The sequence below is a fragment of the Loxodonta africana genome, chromosome 13, assembly GCF_030014295.1.
Source record: "Loxodonta africana isolate mLoxAfr1 chromosome 13, mLoxAfr1.hap2, whole genome shotgun sequence".
Classification (NCBI taxonomy): domain Eukaryota; kingdom Metazoa; phylum Chordata; class Mammalia; order Proboscidea; family Elephantidae; genus Loxodonta; species Loxodonta africana.
In genome coordinates, this window is record NC_087354.1 from 25,578,845 (window position 1) to 25,604,040 (window position 25,196).

At 48.6% G+C, this 25,196-nt stretch overlaps 1 protein-coding gene across 5 annotated transcripts in view; it reads right to left on the reverse strand.

Annotated features, from left to right (window-relative positions):
• Nucleotides 1–8,011: 8,011 nt before the first annotated feature.
• Nucleotides 8,012–25,196, reverse strand: part of KLHL25 (kelch like family member 25) — a 53,714-nt gene continuing 36,529 nt past the window's right edge. For 3 of the 5 annotated variants that reach the window (XM_023553046.2, XM_023553045.2, XM_003413900.4), the window contains exon 3: nucleotides 8,012–16,856. The gene's annotated coding sequence lies outside the window, so the exon portion shown is untranslated. The other 2 variants (XM_023553047.2, XM_064267103.1) reach the window with 2 other exon arrangements.

Below are 25,196 nucleotides of genomic sequence, written 5' to 3' on the forward strand. Positions count from 1 at the left end.
TTGTTTGAGGAAAAATCACAGAAAAGAATGAAGAAAACCTGAGAATGATTTTGGGATACAATCAAGAGCAAAATTTTGTGATCGGAGTTCCAAAACGGCAAGAAAACGGGAAACACAGAGAGGATCATTGAAGGTTTAATATCGTGAAGGATGAAAAGCTGACCATCCAAGAAGCTCAAAGAACCCCATATAGGATAGACCCCAAAAGAAAGTTACCAAGACATTTCATAATCACTCACCAAAGCCAAAGACAGAGAAACAATCTTGAGAGCAGCTGGAGAAAAATGAAAAGTCACATACAAAGGGGAAACAAGAAGACTAAACTTTGATTACCCAGCAGAAACCATGCAGGCAAGAAGGCAATGCGATGACGTGTACAAAACCCTGAAAGAAAAAAAAATTCCAACCAAGGATAATATATCCTGCAAAACTCTTGCTCAAATACCATGGCAAAATTAGGGCATTTCCAGATAAACAGAAATTAAGGGACTATGCCAAACCCAAACTAAATTTACAAGAATTATTAAAGGGAGTCCCTTCAGTTAGAGAACAAATAACAGCAGGCAATAGCAGACAACAGCCTGAATCTAGGACACAGGACACAATCAGCCAGGTACCAACCCAGGTAATGAGCTCTCAAGGATAAAACAAAACTAAATGATTTACAACAGGAAAACAGATGTCAATCTGTAAATGACAACAATATCAGAATAATAAAAGAGGGAATGAATAGTGTGAGTATAGAACTTTGAAATGGAGAGGAAGTCAAAGTGATATCAAGTAATAAAAGACTAGTTTAAACTTAGGAAGATAGGGGCAAATTTCAAGGTAATCACAAAGAACGTTAACAAACCTACTCATCAAAATAAAGAAAAAATCATAAAGTCTCAGTAAACACAAAATCTACAAAAACAAAAGAAAAAAAAATCCATGAACAAAAGAAATTCATCACAGAAGAGTAAGAGGAACAAAGAAAACATCAGCACCACAAAAAAGCACTACAAAATGACAGCAATAAACTCACACCTATCAATAATCGCACTGAACATAAATGGCTTAAGTGCACCCATAAAGAGACAGAGTGACAGAACGGATTAAAAAATGGGACCCATCAGTATGCTGTCTACAAGAGACACGCCTTAGAAACAAAGACATAAATTTATTAAAAACCAGAGGATGGAAAAAAATATATCAAGCAAACAGCAACCAAAAAAGAACATGAGTGGCAATACTAATCTCAGATAAAATAGACATTAAAACAAAATCCACCATAAAATACAAGGAAGGGCATTATATAATGATTAAAGGGACACTCCACCATGAGTACATAATAAATAATTTATTTACACACCCAATGACAGGGCTCCAAAATACAGAAAACAAACTCTAACAGCACCAAAAAGAGAAACTGACAATTCCACAATAATAGTAGGAGACTTCAACACAGCACTCTCAGTAAAGGACAGAACATCTAGAAAGAAACTCAGCAAAGATACAGAAGATCTAAAGGCCACGCACGATCAACCAGCTTGACCTCATAGACGTATATAGAACACTCTATCCAACGGCACCAACGTAAACATTCTTTTCCAATGGCACATTCTCCAGAAGAGAACACATCTTAGGCCACAAAGCAACCCTCAACAAAATCCTAAACGCTGAGATAATACAAAGCATCTTCTCCGATGACAACATCATAAAAGTGGAAATTAACAACTGGAAGAGGAAGGGAAAAAAAATCAAATACATGGAAACAGAATAATACCTTGCTTAAAAATCACTTAGCAATAGAAGGAATCAAAGATGGAATCAAAAAATTCCTAGCATCAAACAAGAATGAAAACACACCAAGCAAAAACCTTTGGGACACAGCTAAGGCAGTGTTCAGAGGTCAATTTATAGCAATAGATGCACACATCAAAAAAGAAGAAAGGAAGCTGGCTGAATGGACACGGAAATACAGGGTGGACAGAAGGAGAGTACTGTCTCATTAAGAGGAGAGCAACTAGGAGTATATAGCAAGGTGTATGTAAATTTTTATATGAGAAACTGACTTGATTTGTAAACTTTCACTTAAAGTACAATAAAAATAAAAAAAGGACGAAGTCAAAACATTAGCTACACAACTCGAGCAAATAGATAACAGCAAAAGAAGCCCACAGCCACCAGAAGAAAGGATATAATAAAGATCGGAGCAGAAATAAATGCAATAGAGAATAGAAAAACAATAGAAAGAAATGACAAAACCAAAAGTTGGTTCTTTGAAAGGATCAACATAATAGACAAACCATTGGCCAAACCGACAAAAGAAAAACAGGAGAGGACACAAATAACCCAAAGAAGAAATGAAATGGAGGACATTACAACAGACCGAACTGAAATAAAAAGTATCATAACAGAGTACTATGAAAAACTATACTCCAACAAACTCGAAAACCTAGAGGAAATGGACGAATTTCTAGAAACACACTACCTACCTAGACTTACACACTTCCCTTCCCTTCCCGTTCCCCTTCCCCTTTCCATTCTCCTTCCCCTTCCCTTCCCTTCCCTCTTTTTTAATTTTCAGCGAGCATAAGGTGAAACTTTACAGAGCATGTTAGTTTCCCATTTGATGGTTTGTACATAAAGTGTTCTATGACATTGGTTTCATTCCCCGTAATGTGTCAGCACCCTTCCCATTTCTGTCCTAGGTTCCCAGTTTCCTTTCGTTCTGGTTTTCTAGCCCTTCCTGCCTTCTCAACTTTGCTTTTGGGCAAATGTTGCCCTTTTGAACTGGTGTGATTGATTGTTCTAAGAACTATGTTCCTCTCAGGTGTTGTTTATTTTATGGGCCTGTCTATTGTTTGGCTGAAAGGTGGTCTGGGAAACATATTTCTTACAGAGTTTCTTTGACTCCCAAGAGAACCTGGACTGCTTTCTCCTTCCCAGTTTTGTTTTGTTTTTTTCTCTCTCTCGAACACCACCACACACACACACACACACACACACTACTCAGTTGGAATCTTATATGAAGCAAAGGAAATGAGCAATGTTGAGGAAGTCTAGTAGCCTCTTTATCTACCCGATTTGGTTTAATTACCCCTTTTTTGACAAATGAAGAAATGGAAGCTAGAGGAGTAAAGGGACCTTCTTAGAAGGTCATCCAGTGTATAAGACTGAGAGCTGCTATCTGAGCCCCAGCTGGCCTGACTCCAAGTGTGCAGGCTCCCCAACCTCGCTGCACTGTGGGACCAGAGAGGCAACATCCTGAGGCTCAGCTGGTTGATCAAAAGGCCTGTGGCTGCTTCTGGTCAGCAGTGTCTGCAGTTGGAAAGAAGAGCAGGTATGGAGTGGGGAAGAGCAACAAGCGGTGCCTCCACCGGGGCCTGTGTCGGTGCCTCATCACGCCCAGCCATGATGTTCTTCGGAGCATAACGGCGGCTGCTTCTCTTCTGCCTTTCAAACTTCAGGTAAATTTCTCTTTTGGCCAACTCAATCTGGTATCACACTGCGGGTGCTGGGAAGATTGCTTCGGCTTTGTCATGCTGACACAGTACAAAACCACCCCACTCTAGTTAGAAGGTGTTTTTAGTTTTCCTCCCAGTTTAAGATCCTAGAGAGGGCTGGGGTAAAAGGAGGGGGTAGGGAGAGAAGTATGTGGGGTGCGCAGCTCAGCAATAAGGGCAACACTATCTGTGGCCAAGGTGAAAAATGGTATCTTGTCCTGAAAGGGAGGCCCGCCCATCCCGCTTGCAGCCACCATAGCAATTTCCAGTTAGATCCTGTGTTGTCGTTGTCGTTGAGTCGGTTCCAACTCACGTACAACCCTATGTACAACAGAATGAAACACTGCCTGGTCCTGCGCCATCCTCACAATCGTTGCTATGTTTGAGCCCATTGTTGCAGCTACCGTGTTGCAGCCTCCATCTTGTTGAGTGTCTTCCTCTTTTTCTCTGACCCTCTACTTCACCAAGCATTATGTCCTTCTCCGGGGACTGGTCCTTCCTGATAACATGCCCAAAGTACATGAGACGAAGTCATGCTAGCCTCAATTCTAAGCAGCATTCTGGCTGTACTTCTTCCAAGGCAGAGTTGTTCGTTCTTTTGGCAGTCCGTTCAGTATTCTCTGCCAGCACAACAATTCAAAGGCATCAATTCTTCTGTCTTCCTCATTCACTGTCCAGGTTTCACACGTATATGAGGTGATTGAAAACACCATGGCTTGGGTCAGGTGCATCTTAGCCTTCAAAGTAACAGCTTTGCCTTTTAACCCTTTTAGACCCCGTGATGGCTGTGTAATTCGGTCACCATGATTGAGATGAGAGCCCAAGGCCTGAGGCTGTCTTATCCAGAGCAGCGGTGACACCCAGTCCTGCCGGCTAGCTTTAGAGCAGGTGCTGGCAAACTATGGCCCAGCTAATCAGGCCCACTGTCGGTGTTTATAAATAGTTTTATTGGAACACAGCCACGCCCATTCGTTTCTGTATCGTCTGAGGCTGCCTTTGTACTACTGCTTCAGTGGCGGAGTTGAGTAGTTGCTACAAAGCCCATGTGGCCCACAAAGCCTAAAATATTTACTGCATGGTCCTCTATAGGAAAAGTTTGCTGACCCATCTTTAGAATATTTGCCACCATAGCTCTGAAAGCAGATCAATACGCGTCTTTACCACCGAGCTGGGTAAAAGTCCCCAAAGCCACACCAGAAGTGGTTGTGCAGACATCCACTTGGAGTCTAAATGGGGGAGAGGCCCTGCATGGATGAAGCTCTGGGGACTTCCACAGCCCTTTCCTGTCCCAGGCTAGGGCAGCGTGAAAGAGCTGGTGATTACACAGGCAGGGGGCTAGTCTGGCCAGCAGATGCCTTCTGTTTGGCTCACACCATCTTAAAAGTCACTGCTTTAGAACCAGGTGTCCCTTGTGCCACAGACCCCAGCAGCCCACACCGTCCCATGCCAGGTGAGTCATCCGTTACCTGATCCACCTGACCCCTGGTGGTATCTGGTAAAGGATCACCCCATGGGTGTGTTTTCTTGGGGGAACCCCTTAACCTCTGGAATTATACTCTTCAATACGGTAGCCACTAGACACATGCAACTATTTAAATTATATCAATGAAAATTAAGTAAAATTGATGCCCATAAATCAGATTAATCAATCGATTATGCACCCAAAGATGTCTGGAAGCTTCTTTTGGGGTACCAGAGCAACGCTCCTCCTCTCACTTAGCTGCAGAAAGGAGAGGAAAATGATCCAGTCCTACTCAATTCAACTCAGTGAACCAGCCAGTGAGCACCTGCCGGAGGACCCCAGCCCTGAGCACGCTCACAGACCTTTAAAAGCAAAGAACCTAAAAAAGTGGCTGCCAGCTCAGGGGACCCCGTGTGTGTCAGAGTACAACTGTGCTCCGTCATGTCTTCAGTAGCTGATTTTTCGGAAGTGGGTTACCAGGTCTTTTTTCTGAGGCACCTTTTCTGGGTAGATTCAAACCTCTAACCTTTCACTTAGCAGTCAAATGCATTAACTGCTTGGACTACCCAGGGACTCCTCACAGACCTGAAACCAAACCCAAAACCCCACTGTCGTTGAGTTGATTCTGACTCATAGTGACACTATAGGGTAGAGTAGAACTGCCCCATAGGGTTTCCAAGGAGCAGCTGGTGGATTTGAACTGCTGCAGCCAAGCTCTTCACCGCTGTGCCACCAGGGTTCACAGACCTCAGGATGTGTAATTAACCCACGAAGGAGGAGCAGCCAGCCCTCTTTACAGATGCAGAATCTGAGAGGTTCTGGGTTTTTCTCAAGGACACACACTGATGCAGAGTGGGGCCACTGCTCCGTTTACTGTTCCCTTCAACGAGGACAGCAGCAAACCCTCAGGGGACAATGCTCCAGCTGCCTGCCCTGGGCCAGTCCACTGGGCCAGAGCAAGGCTCCAGGGGCTCAGGGGCCTGCACGGCCGGGGGCCAGAGACAGGGAAACATCTTCCACCGCCACTCTGAGCTCCATTTCCTCTTTAAAATAACTACATCAATGCCAACCTTAAAGGCTCTTTGTGAGGGTTAAATGAGCATAAATACTTAATTTCCTAATGCAGAGCCGAGCACATAGTAGGTGTGCCATAAAATGCACCCATTAGTAGTAGTAGTTGTAGTAATAAGGAGCCCTCATGGTGCAATTGTTAAGTGCTTGACTATTAGCCGAAAGGTTGGTGGTTCGAACCCATCCAGCAGCTCTACAGGAGAGAGGCCTGGCAATATGCTTCTGTAAAGGTTGTTGTTGTTATTCTTAGGCACGGTCGGGTCAGTTCTGACTCACAGCGGCCCTACATACAACAGAACAAAACATTGCTAGGTCCTGCACCATCCTCACAATCATTGTTATGCTTGAGCCCATTGTGGGAACCACAGTGTCAATCCATCTCATTGAGCGTCTTCCTCTTTTTCGTTGACCCTGTACTCTACCAAGCATGATGTCCTTCTCTGGGGACTGGTCCCTCCTGATAATATGTCCAAGGTATGTGAGATGAAGTCTCAACGTCCTTGCTTCTAAGGAGCATTCTGGCTTTACTTCCTCCAAGATAGATTTGTTTGTCCTTTTGGCAGTCCACGGTATATTCAATATTCTTCACCAACACCACAATTCAAAGGCGTCAATTCTGCTTCGGTCTTCCTTATTCATTGCCCAGCTTTCACATGCTAGATTACATCCTAGATTACAGCCTAGGAAGCCCTATGGGGCAGTTCTGCTCTGTCACATGGGGTCACTAATGAGTTGAAATCGACTTGACAGCACAGGATAGTTGTAGTAATAACAACATGAATAGTATCTCTCTAGTAGCCAGGCTAGGAAACCCTGGTGGCGCAGTGGTTAAGTGCTATGGCTGCTAACCAAAAGGTCGGCAGTTTGAATCCACCAGGCGCTCCTTGGAAACTCTATGGGGCAGTTCTACTCTGTCCTATAGGGTCGCTATGAGTTGGAATCAACTCAACGGTAATGAGTTTGGCTTGGTCTAGTAGCAGGCCAGCAAGGGCCCAGGCATGCCAGGAACACACCACAGTCAGTCTAAGCAGGACAGCTGGTCATCCAGGACAAACTCCTTGCTCCCCACACTCTCTTAACCAAATCCCATGTTCTCCCCCCGGAAAATCCCACCCCGCCCCCACTCCCTGCGTTCTATGGCTGTCAGAGGGCTTTTGTCTCTCTTTGTTCGATTTTCCTCTAAAAGCAGCTCCTGGCCTCTGCTGCTCAGTGTTTCAGGCCCAGCCTGAAAAAAAATAGGCCTTAAACTCGAGGGGCAGAGACCCCTGGGTGGTGTCAGGTAAAAGGCACGCTCCCCACCTGCTCAAGAGCCGAGGACTGGCTCTCAGGGTGTCCTCGTTCCCACCTCAGAGCCTGAGGTGAGAAGACTGGGCTGAGGGCAACGCCAGCTGGTGCCATCCTCCTTAGCCCCACATCTGTCCAAACCCAATTCCTTTTTTTTTTTTTTAATTGTGGTATAAATACATAAAACAAAACTTCTGCCAATTCAGCAGTTTTTACATGTACTGTTTCAGTGACTTCGATTACGTTCATCAAGTAGCATAACCATCGCCATTACCCTTTTCCCAGTCCTTCCACACTGTTCACAGAAACTCAGCGCCCCCTGAGCGACGACTCCCCTTTGCCCCTTCCTGCCACCTCTGGTAACCACCAATAAGTTTTGGTCTATACATTTGTCTATTTATATAAGTGGGCTCAGGCATTATTTGTCCTTTTCTGACTGATTTATTTCACTCAACATTATGTTTTCAGGGTTCATCCATGTTGCAGTATGTATCAGGACTTTATTTCTCCTTCTGGCTGAGTAGTCTTCCGTTGTGTGAATATACTGCATTGTTCACCCATCTATCTGTTGATGGACATTTGGGCTGTTTCCCCCTTTTGACTATTGTGAAAACGGCTGCAATAGACATCGGTGTACAGGTTTCTGTTTGCATTCCTGTTTTCAATTCTTTTGGGCCCAATTCATTTATGAAGAAAGGAATACACATTTTCTTATTTAAGTCTCTCAACAATCCTTCCAGGTAAATCTGTTTTTTTTTTTTTTGAGGAAGCTTAATCTCAGAATATCTTGCCCAAGGTCAGGCAGCTGGAAACCTGGTGATGACAGGTTTGAATCTTGATCTCCTTGGCTCCAGAGCCTGTATCTCATCTGGTAATGACCCTGACCTTTGACCTCCAAGCCTGTGTCTTTTCCATTAAACCGTGTTGCACTTTGACCCTGACGACCACTTCGATATATGATAGAGCCCAAAGCATTGACACAAGACGGAAAAACTGACTTGTACAAAGATGTTCACGGCAATGAGATTAAATATTTAATTTAGCTAAATTATAACTACCAATTTACCAGTTGCTGCAAATCGATTCCGACTCGTGGTGATCTCATGTGTGTCAAGGTAGAACCGTGCTCCACAGGATTTTCAGTGGGCGCTTTTTCGTAAATAGACTGACAGGACTTTCTTTGAAGGTGCTTCTGGATGGACTCGAACAATCAACCTTTTGGATAGTAGCCAAGTGTATTAAGCATTTGCACCACCCAGGAACTCCAAACTGTAACTCGTGTTCAAATATTAAATTATAACTGCTAACGTACAAACCAACAGAACAGCAAACATCCCCCTGGATTATATGTAGGCGGGGCTGAGCCAGTCATGGGATCTTGGTATAATGAAAGGTCATGACGCTCAATCAAATAATAAAGCCCACAATGAAGATAATAACAAAAATAATGACAGCTCACAGGCGCGGAGTGTTTCCTGAGTGCCAGGCACTGTCGATAGGACTTTGTGTACTGTGACTCTCATGTGTCCTTGACTCAGTTGCTTCTCACAGGGCCCAAGGAGATAGCCACTTGCAATGTCCCCCTTTTACAGACCTGCCATTGAAGCCCAGGGAATTGCAGCACCTTGTCAAGGCCACCTGGGCACACACACACTGAGACTCAGCTGTAAAAGAGCGTGAGAAGCACGTGGCCACATCTGTACAGAATGAATGGGAAACACGAACAAAAAGCCAAAGCAACAGGAATGTCTACACTGGTGGGGACTACCCCAAAGCTGGAGCACGCTTTGACATCAGGGGAGGTGCGTCTATGACATCAGTGGACGGGTGTTTATGACATCAGTGGACAGGTGTCTATGACATCAGTGGACGGGTGTCTAGGTGGGTAAAGAGAGCTTGATGTGAAATAGGTTCTCCACTGCCTCCTCCTGTTTAAACTTTTTTTTTTACTTTCAAAATCATATGGTTTGTTTTTTAAATTTTATCGTGCTTTAATTTCTCATTAAAAAATGTATACACATATTGTTTTGTGACATTGGTTACAATCTCCACAATGTGACAGCACGCTCTCCCTTTCTACCCCGGGGTTCCCAGTTCCTGTCCCTTCCTGCCTTTTCATCTTGCTTTTGGACAGAAGCTGCCCATTTGGTCCCATATGTTTGTTGGAACTAAGAATCATGTTCCTCACGTGTGTTATTTTTTGTTTTATATGCCTGTCTATGTTTAAACTTTTGATATCTGTTTTTTACAGAGTTGGGAGGAAGTCCTGGTGGCCAGGTAAGAGCGAAAAAGAAGAAAAGAAGCCAGAGGGGACGAAGTATACATTCTACCTGCTGGCTCTTCCCTGGCCACCTGGAAGTGCTGTGGTTCTGGTGGGCCCTAATATCCTGTTTGGACCTCAGTTTCCGGATCTGGGAAATAGGATCCTGGCCTCCGTGGATCTGCAAATGTGCACATAATTAAGGGCTCCAAACAGACTTAGCAAGCACTTCTCCAGACCCCAGGGCCTGAGGCTGGCCTCCCTCCTCCTTTCAAGGAGGATAACATCTGAAGTGAAACCCGGGAGCAGCTCTCTATAGCCATTGCCTGCCTGCTGGTGTCCCCACGCCAGGTCTGTCCTGAGGGAGCTCTGATGGGCCTCAGACAAGGAAGACACAGTGTAAATGTGGCGCTAGGCAGCCTGGCCCAGAGCTGGGGACCTACGCTGCTACACACACTGAAGCCTGACTGGCGTCCCCTGGAGTTGTATTCCAGGACAGCTTGAGGATTCCGAAGGGCCTAGGAAGAGGTCAGCATCACCACCAAGGAAGACTCCCCACTCCACACCTACCTGTCCAAGTCTCAGGGACAGCCTGAGGCTACGTGCACCTCCTCCTTCCCCACCAGGACCCAGAGAGGGGAGGGTTGCTGGGCTAGGGTGAGTCCTGGGCTGAGGGCTTCCCTCCAGAGCAAAGACACCATGGCCACTCTGTCTGGGTGGGACTCTCAAGCTCTCTGCGGAACCCTGTGCCCTTACACCCATGCTAAATCAGAACCTCCAGACCTTTCTGTGCTCTGAACCCCATGCTGAATCAGGGCTTCCAGACCTTTCTGTGCTCTGACCCCATGCCAAATCAGGAGCTCCAGACCTTTCTGTACTCTGGACCCGGTGCCAAATCAGGGCTTCTGGACCTTTCTGTGCTCTGACCCCATGCTAAATCAGAACCTCCAGACCTATCTGTGCTCTAGACCCTGTGCCAAATCAGGGCTTTTGGACTTTTCTGTGCTCTGAACCCCAGGCTAAATCAGGGCTTCTGGACCTTTCTGTGCTCTAAACCCCATGCTACATCAGGGCTTCTGGTCCTTTCTGTGCTCTGACCCCATGCCAAATCAGGGCTTCCGGACCTTTCTGTGCTCAGGACCCTTTGGGCATCTGGTGAAACCTGTGGGCACCCTCTCAGGAAGTTTTTAAATGCATAACATGTAATGTATGGTTTAACAAAAGAAATGTTTCAAATATTAGGCTGTTTTGAAAATATTACAAATTTATGATATTACTAGTAATACCTGCGCTAGGTTACGAGATCTAGTGGCTGACGTAGTAACTGTAATCTGGAGACATGAGTGAGTGTAAATGGTTTTTCAAGATATCTACAATATGTAATGTCACATGAAAATATCTGTGTTTGTAACGTCATTGAAAATATCCATAGAGACAAAGTCACAGACTGCTGGTACCAATGGTTTGTCGTCTGCATTCCTAGTAGGAGAAAATGCTAAATATCAGTTAGGGGGTAGTGAAAATATAGGGTTTTTTCCCCATCCAAGAACATAAACCAGTTGAACAATTGCTGTCGACTTCAATGCATGGCAACTCCATGTGTGTCAGTGTAGACCTCCGCCTCTTACGGTTTTCAATGCCTGATTTTTCAGAAGTAGATCACCAGGCCCTTCTTCCAAGGCACCTCTGAGTGGACTCGAACCACCAAGCCTTCATTTAGCAGTGAGCTTGTTAACTGTTCACGTTTGCACCACCCAGGGACTCACGAACCCCCTGAATTGAACCCTTGAACCCCAAGCTGAGGATGCCTGTGGCCTCTCCAGACTTTTTCCTTGCCCGTCAATGAGGCAGAGCCACATCTCAAAGCCCGAGGAGCCAGCAAGGCAAGTGAGAGCCAGGGGCAGTACCATGCACACCCTGGGCCATTCACCCTGAATCTCCCCTGGCTCCCTGGGCAGGGCCTGACCTTGGACAGGTGCTGTGGGCTGTATCAGGTGGGGCTGGAGTCTATCCCAGTGGAGGAGCCACCCTGCCCCCACTGCCCCTGGGCAGGAAAGCAGCTGGGGCTGCCTGGCCTCCAGGGAAATGAACGCGAAGGAGAGCTGCAGGATGGAGCCACTGGGGCCAGAACTGGGGCTGAGACATGATGGAGTCTGGAAGTTTCTTAGTGTGCAAAACCCACCCAGTGGTGACCACGAAGAACAAGGGCCCTTTCCACTCTCGCTCGTTAAAGACAATTGCTTCTTAAAAGCTTCCTTCCTTTCTCATTTTGATTTACAGCTTTGGGTGTTGAGCGAGGGATGGTCGATGGGTCTGGGCTAGTCCTCTCCAGCCAGTGCCAGACCAAAGAGGGGCCCTCTGAATGCCAGGAAACCTTGGCTGAGGAGCAGCGGGCAGTCTGCAGCTGGCTCCCTGCCCCGCCCGGGGACACGGCCTCCGTGGGCAGGCTCACAGGGTCCTGCAGCCTTGGAGGTGTTCCATCCTCCTTTCTGAACCGCCCGGCTGCTGCTGGGCAGGCTCACAGGGTCCTGCAGCCTTGGAGGTGCTCCATCCTCTTTCTTGAACCAGGCCCCAGCTGCTGCTGAGATGACTTTGACTCATGGTGACCCCATGTCAGAGTAGAACTGTGCTCCACAGGGTTTTCAGCGACTGATTTTTTCAGAAGTAGATCACCAGGCCTGCCATGCCTTTCTTCCAAGGCACCTCTGAGTCAACTTGAACCTGCAACCTTTTGGTAGGCAACTGAGCATGTTAACCATCTGCACCACCTAGAGACTCTGAATCAGGCCCCACAACCCATGAAAGCCAGTTGGTCATCCTGGGAACTGTCCCCATCACTGATGCCCTCCCCAAAGCCCCATCCCAGACTCAGTTTGACCCCTGGGAAGCCAAGAAACATGGAATTAGGCCTGCTGGGCAGGGAGGGACTGGGGGCATCCCCTACAATGTAGTACAGGCTTTAACAGAAATTTATTTTCTCACAGTTTAAGAGGCTAGAAGTCTGAATAAATTCAGGGCACTAGCTCTAGGGAAGGCTTTCTCTCTCTGTGGGCTCTGGGCGGAGGTCCTTGTTTCATTTCAGCTTGGGTTCCTTGGCGATCACATGGCCTGTATCTTCCCCTCTGTCTATGCTTCCTTCTCTGTGCTTAATCTGCTCTTTGTATCTCAGAGGTGGTTGGTTTAAGACATGCCCTACACTGATACGGTCTCCTTAGCATAGCAAAGGAAGTCCTATTCCCAAATGAGATTACATCCACAGGTATAGGGGTTTAGGATTTACAACACATACTACTGGGAGACACAATTCAATGTATAACAGTTGGTTTCAAATCCCAGTTCCACCATTTCACTAATGGTGACCATTCTCGCCGCATCAAGGGCTCTCTAGGTGCCAGGCATGGTTTTAGGGCTTCATGAAATTTTATCTCAATTCCTTCTGTTAGCCCTGCCACCATAACCCATACACTGGGGGAATGCAGGTTCGGAGAAGCTAAATGATTTATCCAAGCTCATACATACACAAGAGCACTGGGACCACCCAGTCAGTTCTTTTGTAACCCCAGACCAGATGGGGTTACTCTCTCCTTCATTAGTTAGAAATAGAGCCCAAGCTTTAGCTGGATACTTCCCAGGCTCCCTTGCAGTTAGGTGTGAATATGACTAAGTTCTCACCCATGGGGGTGCTGTGGAGAAGTCTTATGCCTGCAACTTCCGGGTCATGCCCTTAAAGGGGCTTACCTGTCACTTCTTCTCCCCTTCCCACTGGCAGAAATGTAGATGGAATGGCAGGGGCTGGGGCAGCCACGTAAAACCAAGAGACAGAAGCCTTGCATGGAAGACGGCAGAGCAACAAGATAGAAGGAGCCTGGGCCCCAACACTGCAGAGCCCCTTCATGTGCCTTGGACTGCTTACACTTACATGAAAGACAGCTCTGCCTCACTATTTTGGCTGTTTTCCCAGGGAACTGGAGGCCAACCCCCCAGCTTCTGATGCCAAGTATCCAGAGCTCAGGCTTGTTCTTAGTGGGAGGAGGCCAGCGGGGAGGGTTAAGAGGGCATCTCCACCTTTGTGTTAACTTGCACCATACTTTTGAGATCCACCCACTCATTCAGGTAAGAATTAAATTTTATGAGAGATTTGATGTACTACCCTTCCTTGAGGAGTCCCTGGGTGGCGCAAATGGTTAAGTGCTCAAATGCTAGCCGAAAGGTTGGTGGTTCAAACCCACCCAGAGGCGCCTCAGAAGACAGGCCTTTGATCTGCTACTGAAAGATCATGGCCCTGAAAACCCTACAGGGCGGTTCTACTCTGCACCTCTGGGGTGGCCATGAATCAGAATCGACTCCTCGGCCACTAACAACAACCCTTACCTCAGCAATTGCGCATCCCCTCACACTTAGCAAAGCCCAGCTTGGAGTCTGTGGGCCCGCACAGCTGAGGACCACTAAGGGCAGTTGCCCTGCAGTCTCCACTGAGGTTTGGAGCACAGATGAGTCTTCTGGGTTGACAACCTTAGCACCCAACACTGGCACTGCCCTAGTGACCTCCTTGGGCCCCCTGCTGTCGGAGGGCGGGGATGCTCTAAAGATGAGACCACTCAAGCAATGCACATCTGCCCACTTTACCTGTGGGCATGCAAAGATTAGCTTGTACACTTATGAAGTTACCTCGCAGGGGAGGGTGAGGTTGGCAAAAAAAAAAAAAAAAAATTATCGTGTTATTTCTGTAAAAATACAGTAGTTGCATTTACAGTTCATCAATAGCTACAAAAAAAGCTTGAAGATGCAGGAAGACATGAGCATTATCGAGCAACTAATGAAAGGAAAACAGTTTGTATGGTCATGGTATGATAGCTGATATTAATTACAGAAGTAATTATGTCCACCTTAATGGCCTTTGAGCTACTTTCACACAAATGAGTGTCAACTGGAGGCTCTCAAAGCATAAATGTCTTGCCCATTGGAATGGATGGAATTACATTTTCAACTTGGAATCCAGAGCTCAAGGGTTTTTCAGGGAAAAATTACTGTCAGGAGAGGCAGACAGTGTAGGATTCTACACGCCCCCAACTCAAGGACTTCTGAGGCTAATTCAAATAATTCCAGAAAGCAAGGGAAATTTGTTCTCATTTGGGTGGCCTGCGGGGTGGGGGAGGGGCTGATGCAGACTTCAAACAGGGCTAGCGGAGAAGAAACCTAAATCTGCCCGTGCCTCACCTCCCCAAGACTGGTCCAAGCACCCAAAGGAAGCAAATAATTTTCTCAACTCTTTTATTAGAAAACTGAACAAAGCAACACAACTTTCAGGGAAAGCATCACCACGAGGCCCTTTGTGTGAAGTGTGTTTATGTCTACTATGCAGTTCCAACGGGGACATGGGCACCCAGATCCCTCCTGAAGGCCAGGGAGTGCTCTGGACCCACAGGGCATTGCCCAGGGTTTGTCAGGGCAGCCATCCTGGCACCGTGGCTCATGGGGCTTCTGGGTAAGGCAGTTTCCCAGGACAGGGGCCAACTGGCTTTGGGGTGGGCTGGGATCAAGCTGAGGGCAGGGGAAGCCAGCCTCCGACATGGACAGTCCGCAGGGATTGGAGAGCCTGGAGGCCAAATTGCTTTTGGCTCTGCCCACATGTGGCCAGGTGCACACTGGGGACCAGCCCAGCTAAGACGCCCACTCCCCACCCCAGATCCCCAGAAGCCTACAGGCCTGGCCCCTGCACAAAAGTAAGGCATTGTAAGGAGGGGGAACAAATTCTGGAAGTAATGGGCTTGTTACATCCCTGTCCCTCCCTCCCTCTCCCCCAGCAAGTCATTAAACCGGGTAGTGCACTTTGGAGCCACTGATCCTTAAGCACCCCCACAGCATTACTCTAACAGCAGCAGCTTGGAGAGTACACAGGTTCTGGCACCAAGAGCTTGTCAAGCCCCCTTCTCCCTAAATGGTACACTGGGATGAGCCGCAAACTCTGACAGTAGGTGTTAAGGCAGCCCCTGGCAGGAGCTGAGCTCCCTGGGAAGCCCAGCTGTTGGTGATATGCTGGTGAGGGACCCCAAGGACCCAGGAGGTGAAAAAACGAACAAAGGTTTGGCAAGCCTCTTGCGACCAACCTTACTTTTCTGATCCAGGGAGCAAAAGGGGCCAGATCAGTGCTTGCTGGACGCAAAGGTCGTGGGTCTGTGGCTGTCCCTGATGCCAAGATGAATCCGGCCCCGGCAGGCAGGGCCTGCTGCAGGTGCCCTGCTCTCCCCAGCTATCACCTGCTCCTGGTCTTGGAGGCCAGGTATGCTCTTCTGAAGGAGCCCCAAGGCTGGTGGCAGGTGTTGGGCTGGTAGGAGATGTGGTCATCACTGCTGCCCTTTATGGTGGGCTCTGAGGAGGGGAGTCAATGGGATGGCCCCCAAGGATGTTACCGCCTGTGCTGGCTTCCAGCCATCCCAGAGCCGTGAGTCCGGCTGTGGGGCTCGGGCTCCCTGCATGTGGTTGGATGTCGGGGGCGTTTTTTATCGCACCAGGCGGCAGCGTGGCTAGTGGGACTGGGTGGTGGCAGGGTTGCCGAGGGAAGGCTAGTCTCTGGGAATGGGTTGGGACTTAGAGGTCTTGGGTGGGGGGGAGGGGAAGGGCAGGCCAAAAAATGTCCCCTTTAACCTTAGGGAGTCTGGTGACATTTTCTAATCAAGCCTTGGGTTTTCACGGAGGGTTCTGCCTCTTATAAAATCCTGCCTTGATTTTTTTTCCTCAGCAACTTTCTGCTCTCACTCCTGGTGAACCCTGTTTGCTGAGGCCTGGGGCACCCTGTGTGGGTGACATCATAGCCCGTGACAGGGCAGCCCTGGAATCCAAGGCTGTGCCCTCAATGTTGCACGGCCTGCAGCCCAGCCAGGGCTGCCTAGCCCCACCAGCACCCCCCCCCAGGGCTAGTCTTTGCACCTGGGGTCCTTGAACACTGCCCACCAGGCCCCAGGCCAGGATGTGCTGAAAGAGAGGAACCCAAAGCTCTGCAGGAACTTTCTTCTCCAAACAGAAGTCCTAGGGTCAGCCCACGCTCCCTCCAGAGGTCCTCTTCCCCCGCAAACCACTGCAAACCTGAAGAGGCCTTGGGTGGGCACAAAGGAGGTGGAGTCTGCTCCTCTCCTGTCTAAAGCTCAGGACAGCCCCAAAGCTACTGCTCCCCAAACTGGTGGGCAGCTCCGGCCGCTAGGAGCGCTGCCCAGGGCTGGTCTGAGCTTCCTGTTCCGCAGACAGGGTCAAGGCCACTCCATGACAGCGAGGGCCGAGGAGAAACTCGTGGAGCCTGGGGAGGAAAAAGAGAGTGCATGAGTGTTCACACTGTTCTGTCCTAATATGGGACAAAATGATATACCGAGACACTGTGTGTAAGGGCTGAAGCGCAGGCCTGGACATCAGACGACCTGGCGTGAGAATCTCCTGCTGTCGCGTCATCCAGAACAATTCAGTCACCTCCCTGAGCTGTGGTTCCCTCGCCTACAATGTGGGTATACTGCTCATCTGTCCATCCACCCATTCCAACCACATTCCCAGAAAACCCTCCATCTGGCAGGCACCATGTGAGGCCCTCCCTGAGGACAGAGGGCAAACAGGTGTAGATATTGTCCCCATGGACGTTCCTCCAGTGGGAGAAACTGCAGTTTGTATAGACAAATATATACAGAATTACACAGAAGCACCACAAATATTAAAAAAGAAAAAAAGAGATTAGATCCGGGACCTTTATTTTGGTGAAGGATATAGGAAGGTCATTTAGGAAAAAACCTCCTGAAGAAGTGATATTTAACCTGAAAGATGGACAGGAGTTAGCTAGAGGAGGGGCACCAGCAGTCCAGATAGAAAGTTCGGGATGTGCAAAAGGTCCTGAGGTATGAATCTGGCAAGTCTGAAAATCTAAAAAACAGGCCAGTGAGGCGGGCACACAGTGAATGAGGGCAGATGAGGGATCGGAGAGGAGGAAGGCAGAGGAGGACATGGTCCGCCATGTTGTTAGGAAGAACACACGGGTCAGCACGTTCACTCACGCACTGGACAACTATTTACTGCATAGCAGGACACGGTGCGGGACAAGGTAGGTCAATCCCTATGTTCACGAAGCTCATACTCCAGGGTGTGTTCTTGATAAATGTAGGTAGGTAACCGCTCTGTCTGACCCTCAGTGTCTTCACATGGGAGATGAGGGTGGCACCTGCTGCCGAGATAGGTGGCACCTACTGCCGAGATAGGTCCGGAGTCATCTAGTGCATGCCAAAGGCTTCGTGGAGAACATCTCTGAAGCAACTGATAAAAACAGATTTGCTGGTGTGATCATTTCTGAAGCCTAACCCACAACAACAGCTCGGTGTAACCCTAGCACGGCCGCAGGCAGGGATGTGGCTGGAGAGGCACATACAGGAAGTGAGGCCCTAGCCCAGAGCAGCAGCTCCTGAGAGGATCAAACTCAGAGCAGACACCCTGGGGCAGGGTGGGGAAGAGGGAAGCACTCAGAAAGACAGCAACGGAGGGACTAATCGCTCAGCCTCCACAGGCAGCCAAACCCCTATGGGGCATGTGGGGCTGAAAGCTAAAAGTAGGGGTTTCTATCTACCTTCTTTTTTAATTGTAAAATATATAACACATAATTTGCCATTTTAACCATTTTTAAGTGTACAGTTCAGTGGCGTTTCTTATATTCACAGTATTGTGCAACCATCACCATTATTCCCAACAGGCTTTTATCACTCCAAACAGAAATTCTGTACACCTTAAGCAACAGCCTCCCATTTCCTCCCCCGCCCCAACTCTGGTAATTCCTGTCTCTATGACTTTGCCTATTCCAGATATTTCATATAAATGGAATCATGTACTTGTCCTTTTGTGTCTAGCTTATTTCACTCAGCATAATGTTTTCAAGGTTCATCTACACTGTAGCATGTATCAGGACTTCATTCCTTCTTATAACTGGGTAACATTCCATTGTATACACACACACACACAATTTTGTTTATCCATTCATTCATTGACAGACAATTGGTTGTTTCCATTTTGTGGCTATTGTGAACAACGCTGCAGTGAACACTGTTGTACAAGTGTCTGTTTGAACCCCTGGCTTCAATTCTTCTGAGTCTACACCTAGGAGGGGAATTGCTGGGTCATAAGGGAGTTCTAGGAGTCTCTGGATGGCGTCAACGGGCAAGCACTCAACCAGTAGCCAAAAGGTTGGCAGTTTGAACACACCCAGACCAGAGGGGCCTCAGAAGACAGGCCTGGCAATCTGCTTCTGCACACATGGAGTTGCCATGAGTTGGAATCGACTCAATGGTACCTACCAACAACAAGGTAGTTTTATGTTTAACTTTCTGAGGAACCGCCAAACTGTTTTCCATAGCCACTGTGCCATTTCACATCCCCACTAGTGATGCACAAGGGTTCCAATTTTTCCACATTCTCACCAACAGTTGTTATTTTCTGTTTTTGGATAACAGTCAGCCTACTACATGTGACATGGCATCTCATTGTGGTTTTGATTTGCATTTCCCTGATGACTAATGACACCGAGCATCTTCGTATGCGTGCACTGGCCATCCACATATCTTCTCTGGAGCAATGTCTATTCATGCCCTTTGCTCATTTTTAAATTGGGTCGTCTTTTTGTTGTTGAGTTGTAAGAGTTCTTTATATATTCTGGATATTAAACCCTTATGAGATATATGATTTGCAAGTATTTTCTTCCATTCTGTAGGTTGTTTTTGTACTTTATGATAATGTCCTTTAATGCACAAAGGTTTTTAATTTTTATTGTGCTTTAAGTGAAAGTTTACAAACCAAGTCACTCTCTCACACAAAAACTTATACACATCTTGCTATATACTCCCAGTTGCTCTCCCCCTAATAAGACAGCACATTCCTTCCCTCTACTCTCTATTTTCATGTCCATTCGGCCAGCTTTTGACTCCCTCTGCCCTCTCATCTCCTCTCCAGACAGGAGCTGCCCACATAGTCTCAGGTGTCTACCTGATCTAAGAAGCTCACTCTTCACCAGTATCATTTTCTATCCCACAGTCCAGTCCAATCCCTGTCTGAAGAGTTGGCTTTGGCAATGGTTCCTGTCTTGGGCTAAGAGAAGGTCTGGGGACCACGACCTCTAGGGTCCTTCTAGTCTCAGTCGCACCATTAAGTCTGGTTTTTTTATGAGAAAAAGTTTTTAATTTTGGTGAAGTCTAATTTACCTGTTTTTTTCTTTTGTTGCCGGTGTGTTTGGTGTCATTGCTAAGAATCCACTGCCAAATCCATGGCCATGAAGATTTACCCCTATGTCTTCATCTAAGAGTCTTATGGTTTTATGGGGTTTCTTTTTGAGGTAGTGAAAATGTTTTAAAGTTGACCTTGGTGATGGCTGCACACTCTGTCAATATATCAAAAGCTGTTGAGTTGTATGCTTTAAACGGGTCAATTTTATACTGTGCGAATTGTATCTCAATAAAGCGGTTTCCAAAAAAACCTCAAACCAGGTACTCTGGAGTATGAGGTGGGGGGATGGAGGACAGGAAGGGATGTGGGTTCTCCCAAGGGGTCACATGGCACTCTCACATGTCCACCCACAATTTCAATGCCTGGCTCCGCATTTCCTCTGGTGAACACTCTAAATGCCACGGGCTCAGAGGCGGCCCTAAAACCAAAGAGGCACACTGTGCCAGTGGAGACCAGATGATGTCCCCACACGCCGAGCTGCTGGAGGAAGGTCTCACGGTGGCACCAAGAGAGAGAAGTGAGGTTTCCCCGGCACAGGGGGCAGGAGCTCGGGGCAGCTGAGGTCTCCAGGAAGCTTGCACATTCAGTTCATTCCAAGAGGCAACACAGTCTGGGCAAAACATCAATTAATGGTGACAAGATGACTGGTTTCGTGGCTTCGGTCATATTCACCCTGTACATCTGCCTTGGCTTTGTAGTTGTGTAACGTCTACAAACATAAGAAGCTTACATCCAGTTTTAAGTCTGTAATTATTTTGTAGGTTGCCACTAAGTCGGCTCGGACTCATAGGAACCGATGCATAATGGGACAAAACGCTGCCCGGCCCTGCACTATCCTCTCAGTCATTGGTATGTTCCAGCTCATTGCTGCAGCTGCTGAGTCAATACATTTCATTGAGGGTCTCCTTCTTTTTTGCTGCCTCTGCTTTACCAAGCTTGATGTCCTTCTCCAGGAGTTGGTCCCTTTTGATACTATGTCCAAAGTAAGCAAGCCACTGTCTCGTCATCTTTGCTTCCAGGGTGCATTCTGGTAACATTATAATAAAAACAACTTAAGGAAGCACTGGGGACCTATGGAACCTTCTCCCGTTAAATGGAGCATACAGGTGTACCCTTCATTCACTGGCTGCCAGTCCTACTGGCCATCCCCAGCATGGCAGGCTCCCAGATGTGTGGCTGAGCAGGGTGGCCACTGTTTTCTCAGTTGGGCCTGTAAAGGTGACCACTGCCCAATTCGCCCCAGCTCCTAGCAGGCAAAAAGCTGGGTCATTCTGAGGTTCTCTAAGATGGCAAACTGGAAACTCTGGGTCCTGGGCTCCTGCGGCCTCCTGCCCTGCCCCCTGCCCTCAGGACACCAGGCACTAATATGTGGCTCCCCCGAGGGCAAGGCCCCACTGCCACCCCCAAACTAAACCTGGAAGCAGCCAGCGTCAGGGACCCTGACCTGGGGGGTCACTCTCTCCCTCCACCCTGAGGTTCATCATCAGTCGAGCCACCCTTGCTTTTGGCACCATGGGCACAGGCATGCTGCTTCTCTGAGGCTTGTTCTCCTCTGAGCAGGGATAATCCTCCACGCCTCAGAGTCAGCGAGCACCCCACTGCCTGTGTGTGCGGCTCACCGTCCTGTGGGTTGTCACAGAAGGTCCGACGCCAGACAGGGATGCGTCCACTTCCAACACCCAGCACAGGGCCAGCCGTGGCCAACACGAGCCAACTAAATGGCTGCATGGACAGATGGAGCTGGGCGCCTGTCTCTCTCGGCCATACCAGGCCCAGTGAAAGCTGGCCCATTGTGTGGGGACTGGTGAGAACCCTGAGGCCCGGGCTTTGTGGTTTCCTCTTTGTAGCCATTGAGCAGGACAGAATGTGCTTAATTGTTCTCCTCTGGCAGTGACCGAAACCCCTTGCAAGGCCCCATGAAGGACTAACAAGCTTGGCCTTTCCCAGAGGCACCACTGAAATTTCCCCCCTCCCCTCCTCCCCTCCCTGTCACCCCTCCCCAACAATGCCGACAGCAAGGAGACCACAAGCCCTCCCAGCTGGCTGGGCTGGGGGAAAGGGGAGTGGGGAGGGGAAAGCGGAAGACTTGGTGGGAGAGAAAGTGAATCCCACTTGGTGGGTAACCCAGAGAGATGGATGCCCAATCCAGGCACCTCTTGGCCACCACTGGCTGTTGTCCCCTGAGGTTACGGGCCCTGGACATGACACTGGGGCTGGGGAGGCTGGCCCTGGGAGGTCCTGCCTGCTCTGTTGTCAGGGCAGGTCTGCTCACGCCCTGCTCCTAGTCTGAGCCATAAATGTGATGCCAACTCCCACCCGTCTCAGTGGCCACATCTGTATAGCAGTACCTATGACAGTTTTGAGAAGATTCAATGGAGTAATGACAACAAGCACTCAGCCCAGAGGCAGGCACCCACCAAGGGTATAGAACAGTCACCAAGACGGAACTAAAGCACTGTGGGGACAAGAGAGGGGTGTCATTCAGGTGATAAGGAAAGGCTGGGAGTGGGGGGACCTCTGGCTGTCTGGCTCTTAAAACTTAAGCCAGAGTGGTTGTCATGGATTGAACTATGTCCCCCCAAAATAAGTGTCGACTTGGCTAGGCCATGATTCCCAGTATTGTGTGGTCGTCCTCCGTTTTGTGATGTGAGGTAACTGTCCTATGAGCTGTTAATCCTAATCTCTGCCTGTGGTTAACGAGGCAAGATTAGGTTATGTTAAAGAGGATTAGGGTGGGATGCAACACCCTTACTCAAGTCATATCCCTGGGTTTCCCTGGGATGTGGCCTGCATCACCTTTTATCTTACAAGAAATAAAAGGAGAGAGAACAGAGAAAAGAAGAGAGAGACCTCCTACCACCAAGAAAGAAGAGCCCGGAGAAAAGCGTGTCCTTTGAACCTGGGGTCCCTGCGCGGAGAACCTCCCAGACCTAAGGGAAGATTAATGCCGAGACACACAAAGGTCTCCGAGGAATGCTGGGCCCACAGATACTGAAAGGAGACAGGGATCTTCCCCCAAGACCAACAGACAAAGAGAGCCTTTACCTAGAGCTGGAGCCCTGAATTCAGACTTCTTACCTCCTAAACTGAAAGAATACATTTGTTTGTTAAAGCCACCCAACTTGTGGTATTTCTCTTACAGCAGCACTACCTGGCTAAGACAGTGCTGTTTCTACAGAAGCAGGAGGTATAGCTAGAGACCTGAGAGTCAGGAACGCTCTCAGGGATCCAGGCGAGCTGGGTTTACCAGAACCCTAATTCTGTTGCCTGGCAGGGGGAACTGGGACAGCAGGGGGAAGCTGGTAGGAAACTATTCTCGGGCCATCCACCAGCTGAGGCACTGGGCCAGGGGTTCCAAGGCGCACCCATCTGGGTGAGGGAGTGAGTGGTCCATCGTGGGGAGTGGATGGGGAGAGCAGCAGGCTGCTGCATTTCTGCCCTGCCTGCCTCAATCCTACTCAGGGTGCTATGCCCCTGAAATACCATTTCCTTAAAATGCTGTTTTGACCCAGTTTTGATGCCCCTTCTTGAGCAGCTGATTGCATTCAGTTTCCAACCACTCCTCTTATCAGGTTCCCATACTCTTGGGCCACTAGGTACCCATCCTAACTGTCCTGGGGCCAGGTACCCAATGCCCAAACCTTATGAAGACCAGGAGACCTCATTAACCCCACCCTTCTTGTCATACATAAGCATGTCCTACAATTCCAGCTTGTTGCCTTGTCCCTGGGTACAATCCCTGGGTGGCCCTGCGTCATGGCATGCCATGCCTCCTTGTCTCGGGGGACTGCGAGTGTAACAAGCCTGCTTCCTTTTCCTGGCCTCGCTGACTCCTCTTTCCTGCCACGCACCTGCCTTACTTACTCTCTCTTGAATCTGCTCGAGGAGCCCCTGTTCCAGGGCTCAAGCCCCGTCCTTGCTGCCTTTCCACCGAGGGCTAAACCTCAGGTCCTGGCCTGAGGCACTGCCAATTGGAGGCCCCTCCTCCTGCTCAGTCCTGGCAACACCACGAGGGCCACCTGAGCAGCAGCAGAGAGGGGTCAGCTTCCTGCCGAAGCTGCGCCACTAACCACAGAAGGACCCGAGAACTGGGGAGAGCCAGGCTCACCCTGAGCGTCAGCTTCCTGCCCCAAGGCTGTGCCATGGGCCTTCCCCAGAGAGCCCAGCTCAGGCTTACGCCTTGGAAGAAGGCCCCAGAGACTGCTGAAACGGTCCAGGTGGGAGAGGCTGGACACAGGAGAGGCTGTGCAGAGTGTGGGAACAACACAGGCCCGTCTGTCCATCAGGAAAGAGGCCGGAGCTTGAGTGAAATAAGTCAGGCACAAAAGGATGGACATTACATGACCTCACTTATATGGAAGACCTAAACCCATTGCCATTGAGTGGATTCCGACTCATAGCGACCCTATGGGGCAGAGTAGAACTGCCCCATAGGATTTCCAAGTAGTGGCTAGCAGATTTAAACTGTCAACCTTTTGGTTAGCAGCCATAGCTCTTAACCACTGTGCCACTAGGGGTCCTTGAAATACCTAGACTAGGCAAATGCATAGAAACCAAAGGTTATTAGTGGTTACCGGAAAGGGGGGATGGGAGGGGGAAATGAGAAGTTACTGCTGAAGGGGCACCAAGCTTCTGTTAAGACATTGTTTATGGGGTACTGTGTTTCTGTTAAGAGGAATAGAAAAATCTGGAAACAGTGGTGACCATAATTAATGTCACTGAATTGTATACATACAAATGGTTGAAATGGCAAATGTTTTGCAATATATATTTCACAATAACAATGACGATAGAAAACAAACTTCATGCAGCTCTGGGAGGGAAGGTCCGGTATGGCTTTGCAGTAGGAGGCAGGGTTGGCTTGGTCTGTGCAGTTAACCTCTCTGTGCCTGCTTCCTCATTTCTTAAAAGGGGATGCAGGCAGCACCTTTGCTGAGGACTAAACCAGGTACCATAGAGCTGACCCTGACTCCTGATGAGCCCATGTACGTCAGAGCAGAAGTGTGCTCCACAGGGTTTTCAATGGCTGATTTTTTCAGAAGTAGATCATCACCAAGCCTTTTTTCAAAGGTGCCTCTGGGTAAACTCGAATCGCCAACCTTTGGTTAGTAGCTGAGCTCATGAACAGTTTTCACCAGCCAGGACCTCCTCAGTGAGGACTGGGGAGGGCTGGAGGAGACAAGGCCTGGGCTGCATTCGGCCCAGTGCAAGGGCAGTGACTACTGTGGTCGGGGAGGCTTTTCTAGTGGGAGGGGCTGCACCAGGTGGCATGGAGAGGCCCTTGCCGCACAAAGCACTCCAAAAGCATTATCGTCACCATCCTCCTCCTCCTCCTCACTGTCCCTTGTAGAAGCTGACTCTAAACCATGCACCTCATTTGACCCCTTCTATTCAT